The 8450-nt window shown below is 44.6% G+C and overlaps 1 pseudogene; it reads right to left on the bottom strand.

The window, feature by feature from the left end:
* Positions 1 to 2331: 2331 nt before the first annotated feature.
* On the bottom strand, positions 2332 to 2448 carry LOC136642392 (5S ribosomal RNA; annotated as a pseudogene).
* Between the last annotated feature and the right edge of the window lie 6002 nt (positions 2449 to 8450).

Here is an 8450-nt window from a genome sequence, read left to right as displayed (position 1 = left end):
AGGATCCAGCAATCCTATCCAGCGATGGTGCAGTGGAGCCATACAAATCATGCTGCATCCAGCACTGGGAATGAGCAGTTGGATGAATGAGGTTGGATGTCTCCTTGGGGCTACTGCTCCATGGGGCTACTCAGTCTGCTCCATGGGGCTACTCATATCTGCCCCAGCAAAATCGCTGGTGCAAGTCCAACAAGCCCTATGTAGGGCTTTCAGGCCAAGGAGGGGCAATAGGATTTGGCATGCACCACCCCCTCTTTGCCCTCCCCCTCCCAGATATACACCCTTCCTGCCTCATTCCACCTATCCCTGCACCACTTGGCAGGAGCTTACCTCCTCTTTAGGACAGTGCTCCAGGATTCAGCATCGCAGGACAGTGCAGTCCTTCCCGCCGGTGCTGCTTACTTGTGACTTGCCACAAATGTGCTTTACGGTATATCTGCAATACCCAACACCGGTGCAGCATCCACCAGTGCATAGCCAGCAGTTAGGATTGGGCCATTAAGCTGCAATCCTATATACACTTACCTGAGAATAAGTCTCACTGAAATCAGCAGGACGTACATTTGAATAGACATGCGTTGGCTTGCACTGTTCATCGAATCATGTTAGAAACAGTTTCATCCAGTGCCCGTGGCAGCAGCTCAAAGCAATAATTAAGCTTTTAACATAGCAGCAAACCAAGCCCCAAAGAGGCAAAAAGGAAAGTAGTCCTTCCATTATATTCCTCTCACTGTGCTGTTACCTCTTCTACCTTAACAATTAAATTAACTTTACGGCTCAGTGGCATACATTTGTCTCTAAAACTTAGATAGGAAGAAGGAAAATAATTAGATACAGTAGAAAATTAGAGTGAATTTTCTGTCTGCTTCTTTCTGAGTGCATTTTACAAACCAGGAAAATGTTAAGATGTCCAAACACCAGTCACAACATTTACAAAGGGCTAGAAGTAGAACGTGGTCTTCCAAGCACTACAAAGAAACCATCAAGCTAGGGAGAAAGATGACAAGGAGTTGGATACCATGACAAAATAATTTCCTTTTCTTTCCATTCAATATAATAGACCCACACCTGACCTTGATACTTCCCAAAGGTATCTCTCTATTGAGGGATTAAAATAGGGGAGACAGTGGAAACAGCAGAGGGTCTCTGATCTTGGAGAATTTCACTCACTTGCTGAACTTTTCAGCCACACATTCCAATAAATTCAACTGCAGATGAACCAGAACTTTGTTTAAAAAAAAAAAAAAAAAAAAGTAGGGGGAAAGGACTATTCATAGTTTTTAAAAAGAATTGTGGGGTCCTTTTTTGCTTTGTTGTCCCATCTGACTTCCAAAAGGAATCTATAAGGTCCTTGTCAAATAGAAAATGAAATGGATGGAAGGGAACAAAATGATAAGAATAACATTTCAATGAAACCACAAGCAACAGAAGAAGAAACTTTTAAAGACTCCAAAACCAAAGAGAAAAGAAATCAAGTGAATTATTTTAAACAAACCTTTGGAGCAAGTGGATCATGAATGCACCAAGGCTAATTTAGGGCTACCATCATAAAGACTTTATTTCTTTTTTACACCGGATTCATGATCATTGACAATTAAGAAATAAATGAGAAACTCTGTCATCAAAAGGGTTGAGTTATCAATTGTCAAATGCCTGTGTGAATTGGATGCCATATCCATACATTCCACTGATGTCTCTCTAGAGGCTGGCCAAGAATGATCTACTATTCAGTACCCGTGAGAGGGGGAAAAAGAGCCTGTCAAGCACTCCATGGATAGAAAAGGAAAAACTGCAGGGAACTAAAAGTCACAATGGCCAGTATGCATTCTACTCAAGGTTTTCTTAATGGAAAGAAAGATATATTCAGAAAATTTAGTTTTCTGAAAACTGGTTGTACAGAAGAAATCACAGAAGAAATCACATACTATTTATTTATATTTCAAGTGTTTGAAGCAACTCACATGCATTATCTTAGTAATTATTAAAACAGCCCTGTAAAGTTGGATACAGCCCCATCCTGTTCAGCCTCTGCACCTCCAGAAGCCATATTCCAGCAGCACAGCATGCTTTATGACTGTCGTAAAAGATAACACACCATAGAGCACTGCTTCTCAAACTTTTTGGGGAGCTTTTCTCCCAGTCTTTGCCAGGGAGGGGCAAGGGCAGCAGTACAATCCCCAGGATCGCATTGCTAAGAGGGGACAAGAGGGGGGCTTCTACTTACTGTGGGCTTGGACAAGCAGCAGGAGATGGGGGAAGCCAGCGCAGCCCTCCGCAAGGCTGCGGTAGGCTTGGTTGGCAACCTTCAGTCTCGAAAGATACTATGGTATAAGCCTACAGCACCCAGTATTCCCAGGCGGTCTCCCATCCAAGTACTAACCAGGCCTGACCCTGCTTAGCTTCCGAGATCAGATGAGATTGGGCATGTGCAGGGTAACAGCGGTAGGCTTGGAATGTTCAAAAATAGTGAGTGCAAACCACCTCCTGACTGTGTTTGCAAACTGGAAGTGGTTTGCACTTGCTATTTTGGAACATTCCAAGCCCAAGCCCACAGTAAGTGAAAGCACCCCCTCACCCCGCTTAGTGATGCAATCCTGGGGGTCACTGCCTCCCCTTCCCCCACCCCTTGGGGAAATGGATGGGGAAAGCTTTACAGGAACTGGTGGGTTGTGACCCAACAGTTTGAGAACCGCTGCCATAGAGCACAACCAGGCCACCACCGCAAACGGCAACCACAGCCATTCATCAGTAGAGTCAGAAACATCACTGGGACTGGTATGCCAGCATGGAGCAGGCAGGGGTGAGCAGAGTGGGGCTGGGAGAGGGAGGAACAAGGTGGAGACCAGGACAGGGAGGAGTGCATGTTGAAGCCAGGAAGCAGGGCCTCTGAGAGACATTTTAGCAGGGGGTACAAAGTTTCTTTTGGGCTCCTTCCCACAGAGGGAGGGGCTGAAACAGAGTGGGGGATGGCAGTGGGGGTGGGCAGAATGAGGGCAAAACAGGCAGGGGGAAAGTGGCAATGGTCGGAATAGTCTTTGGGGTAGAAGACACCTCCCTGCCTGGTGTTGGCAACTAGATACAGTAATACGGAAAACCAAACTCACTCCAAAGTCTCTCTAAAATCTTTCAAATACAGAAAATCATTGCAGGAGATTAGTATCTCCTGGGCCCCTTTTCTGACCCTGGGCCCAGGTACAAATTACCCCCTTTACCCCCCTCTCCTAGGCCTTGCCAGGAAGGCAGCAGTATCAGCGGTAGTGGTGCCACTGATACCCTATCCACCTTTCCAGCCTCTATCTGCCTTTCTGGGCACACACAGATGTGCATCAGCAAAATTGCTGGCACAGGTCAGAGTAGACCCATTCAGACAGCAGAGACATGGGAACAAATGTGGCACAGTTGCATCCACAGAGTGGATTTGGATAGGATTGGACTACCTGTATTATTTGCCCCATATTGCAGGTGGACCAGCTGAGGCCCAGAGATAGTGGCTTGCTAAAACCACCACCTGAAGTAAGATTCGAACCTTTCAGCCCACATTCTTGTCTAGTAGACAATACCAGGGCACTAAAATACTGATACCATTTCCTTCCAAGAGAATACGGAGGACCTGAGCCTCTTACATAAAATCCTTCATATTATCTTGAAAGATAATGTGCTGGTGTTTGAGTGCACTGAATACATCCTTTTATCAACAGAGGCCAAGATGGACCAGGCAAACATGCCAGTAAACAGAACTTCACCTTATACAGCATTAGGCTGACATTCTTTTCAGTCCATCTGGAGAGAACCCACAAGCAGAGAGCCTATTGTGCTGCAGATGTGAGGAACATATGGCACTCATGATGGCTTTTGGATGTGCCTTTCATTGGTGAAAGCATCGCCTAGCCCTGTTGTATTGTAAATGGGTTTGAATGTTGTGTTCCTTTGCTGTTCTGGGTTTTACAAAATGCCACTGCCAGCATCAATAACACTTCTCACTGTCAACTAGAACAGAAACAGAGCAGTAATAAAACTTGCGGTCCACTCCTACCTAACTCCCTGTGTGGTGATGTGGCGGCACATCCTCTGCTGTTTCCTGTGGGGAAGTTTTGGCTGCTGGAGGTCTCCTCAGGGTAAGGGAACAATTGACCCCTTGACCTGCAGTAAGCCCCAGCAGCTGCGATGAGTCAACTTGGATTTGTGCAAGCTGTATAGCTGGCACAAGTCAAATTGATCCATGTAGATGGATCAGGTCCAGGACAGTGGTTTGGATTGGTGTCCGCTGCTGAACCTTCTCTCCTCCCAGGCCCAATTCACTCATCCCCCATTCATTCCTCCATTCCGCCTTCCCCCCTTCCTGTTCCACCCCCTCCCCACTCTTTTCCTACTCCGCTCCAACCTTTGCACTGGGTTTACCTGCTCCTGTCTATTGTTTATTCGGAAAATATTAGGTTCAACAAGAAGACTAGTTCCAGTAGAAAGCAGGCAGTGAAGTGTTTGTAAGGAGTACCTTGTTTGATGTACCCTTAGGGATATTATCAGGGTAATGGTGCTGCAAAGAGGAAGTCATGCAGACATTTCAGCTGGACTTTGGACTTTGCTCTCAGTCTGGAGAGGTTGAAGAGCTTTCTGTCTGATCTGGTCTGGAGATCTGAACTGAACAGAACTGCCTTCTGTTGCAGTTCCAAAGGCATGCTTCAACAGGATAGCAAAGAAAATCCCAAACAAGGTTGGTGCAAGAACACAGCCTTGCCGGATCCCAAAGGATCTCCTCTATGGAGAACTCATGCAAGGAAAGCGCCCTACAGGTAGACCACAGCTGTGATACAAGGACATCTGCAAGAGGGATCTGAAGGCCTTAGGAGTGGACCTCAACAAGTGGGAAACCCTGGCCTCTGAGTGGCCCGCTTGGAGGCAGGCTGTGCAGCATGGCCTTTCCCAGTTTGAAGAGACACTTGGCCAACAGTCTGAGGCAAAGAGGCAAAGAAGGAAGGCCCATAGCCAGGGAGACAGACCAGGGACAGTCTGCACTTGCTCCCAGTGTGGAAGGGATTGTCACTCCCAAATCGGCCTTTTCAGCCACACTAGACGCTGTGCCAGAACCACCATTCAGAGCGTGATACCATAGTCTTCCGAGACTGAAGGTTGCCAACAACAAAATGGTGCTGCAAACAGAAATGAATCTTACATGTTGCAGAACCAGAAAGAATCTTAAGTATCCTAGAAAGAAACATTGTATCAAATAAAGTTGATAACTATTGCATCTGATGATACTTTTTAAGTTATTACTTGTGTCTATTTCTCTTACTTGTGTTGATTGAAAAAAATTACTTGTTCTTTATAAAAGATGAGCATTTGCCCAGATTCCTCCAGAGGTTCCTTTGCCCAGCTCATCAGATTTCCATAAAATTTAACCATGTGGCTGTAATGTGTCTAGACCAGTGATTCTCAAACTGTGGGTCAGAAACCACTAGGTGGGTCATAAGCCAGTTTCAGGTGAGTCCCAATTCATTGCAATATTTTATTTTTAATATATTAGACTTGGTGCTACCATGGTATGTGACTGCATTTGGGGAAATGTTACGTACTTTTAACAAGCTACTATGTATATTCTTTTAACAATGATAGTACTCGTAAATGGGACTCACTCCTGCGTAAGTATGGGTAGGATTGCAGCCTAGGATTGTTAAAAATTGTCCTACTTGATGATGTCACTTCCGGTCATGACATCACTTCCAGTGGGTCCTGACACATTTTCATTCTAAAGAGCGGGACCCAGTGCTAAATGTGTGAGAACCACTGGTCTAGATCCAATTGGTTCAATTTTTTTTAATGTGATACCTGGAAGTATGTCACCATGGAGCAACTGATTCCAAACATAAAATCACACACAATGAATACCATTTCTTTCTTTGGTATTATGCTCATTTTCTGAACACCACAAATGCATTCACAGGAGTGCTACCCCCAGGCTGGTTCAGATGATATATTTAACTGGCTCCACCAAATTACAAGGGGAGGAATTGTACACACACATGTCCTCCCCACCTGGTCCATCTTCCTGCCTCTGCATAATCACATGGGAGGCGTGAGACCTGAACTGTCCCACTGTGTGGTTTGAACACTATTTGAAGGGGTCCTCCAAAAACTGGGTCTAAGAAGTTATACTTCTCCTCACACAGCCCTTTGGAGCTGGGAAATAGGGTTTTTTTATCCACCTATTGGACACTAACACCACTGCCTTTTTTTTCTTCATCGCCATGCAACTGCTGCAGCAGAAGGCCGACTTGATTTTTTGTTTGTTTGCCTGTTTTTTTAGTTTTGCATTATCCATTGATAGTAGGCATGAGGTTATTTGCAGTGTATTTACTGTTCAAGTAAATGATTTGTGTGGAGCTACACACAATTGCTCAGTAGCAAATACCATTAATTCAAGGTGTTGCTTGTATCTGCAAGCATCAATTTTCATTCAGTTCAGCTGGGATCACAAACAGCTGTGTGTCTAAATCACCATTATTTCTTTCCTTAAGTTGTTGGTATATACAATACAGGGGAGGGGGGAATTAGGCCTCAACAACAGCTTATTAAAAATGTATACAGCTTGTGACAGCCTCTTTCAGAAACATAACCCCTAACTAATTCATGTTCACTTACCCTGCAGATTTCTATTTATAATACTTTACTATTTCCCTGTATTTGTATTATAAATTATTCAGTGACATCAAGGTTTTTATTTTGATGAGGGAATTTTTGATGATTTTGACAGAGTAATTACTTCAGATCCTGCTCAGGATTGCTATGAAAATATTTAATTTTATTGACTCAGATAAATAATTAAAACAGTAGAGTTGCAGGCATACTTGTGTTGCTTATGGCCCCTTGTTTCTGTTTGCTTCTCCCTAATTAAAACAGTAATGTTGATATGTGCACAATTTTTAATATGTTTATATCCAATTTGGTGCTTCACATTCTGCACTAAGAAAGTGTGGCCTGCTGGTGACATGTTGTCATGGAATTTTCCAACCCCAGTTAACCCCTGGCTTAACTGTCACCACCCTCATTCTCTCTTGGGTCTTTAATGGTTCCAACATAGCACCAGTCTGGTGGTTACTCCCATAAAGAACTTGCAGCCTAATGCATAGATCTAGCTATACAAATCATTGAGGAATTTCTCACCTGAACAGCAGAAGTGGCAAAAGCATCCATGAGATATGGCTATTCATTTCTTGAAATAGTGGATGAATGAATGGCCTTCAGAAATAGATGGTCTAGCCTATTTGGATGGCAAAAAGATGAAGGCAGCTTACTTTTTACATCCTGTATATATGACTGTGATATCATATGACTGTGATATGGAGAAATACATTATGGAAGAAGTCATTTCTATTAGATGCTGTCACTGGTCCAGATTTGAAAATCTTGGAAATACCAGTTTGAAATCCTGAAATGTTGAGCCTGTTCATGGCTGAAGCCCACAGGAGAACCAACAACAAGTGTGGAGAGAGGGTGTATGGGGTACCAGCAGTCCCAATAGCAGATAGGTTGCAGGATGGTGGAAGGCTGGAAGATGATACAGAGGACCATGTGAGGTTAGTCTCACAACTGCATGCGAGTGGAACCTGGGACAGCACTTCATACAAACTGAAGGCAAAATTAAGACTAACCAGAAGATCCAAGAAAATGGAATAGATAATATTGCTCCAATGCTAAGGGGTTTTTTTTAGGAGGAGTGATGGGTATCTAAGAACATTGTGAGAGAAGCACCAGAGGACACACAATCCCTGGTGTTCCTTCTCATCTGATGAGGTATTTGCAAAAATGACCACTTCAGTGACTGCTTCCTGAGATGGGCTAGGGAGTTGGGGCCCCAATCCTTTCCCACTATTCAGCACCAGTGCAGCCGCAATGCAGCCTCTAGGTAAGGGAACAGATGTTCTCTTACTTTGAGGAGACCTCTGTGATTTATTTATTTATATAGGTATTTATATACCGCCTTTCTTTGGTTGTCAGATTTCTCCTCAGACTTTAATCCAAGGTGGTTTACATAGGCAGGCTGTTCTAAACCCCCATAGGGATTTTTACAATTGAATAGTTCTAGGCTTTCATAGAACTCCTCGTTCCAGCTGGATTCCTTCCTGGTCTGGTCTCTCTCTGGCCCTTCGCGTCCCAGCCTCCACTTGACGGCAACTCCTCTCTGCCACCGAGGGTCAGCTCATCAGTATATCAGCATGTCGTCAGTTCTTGGGTACTTAACGTTGTTTTGAACTGGCAGCCTCAGATCTTCAGGCATACAAGGCGGCAGCTCTACCAACTGAGCCAGACCTCCTGCCCCCCCACTGATTGCCCCCCCCCACTGCAGGATGCAGCACATGCCCTGTTGGTACAACTGCACCAGCACTGGAAAGTCAGGTAGGATTGGGTCCTTGGTCCCTCCCATTTGTGGGACCCTTTATGCCCCAAGATTCATG

Source organism: Tiliqua scincoides, chromosome 2, assembly GCF_035046505.1.
Source record: "Tiliqua scincoides isolate rTilSci1 chromosome 2, rTilSci1.hap2, whole genome shotgun sequence".
Taxonomy (NCBI): Eukaryota; Metazoa; Chordata; class Lepidosauria; order Squamata; family Scincidae; genus Tiliqua; species Tiliqua scincoides.
This window is presented reverse-complemented; position numbering and strand designations above follow the sequence as displayed.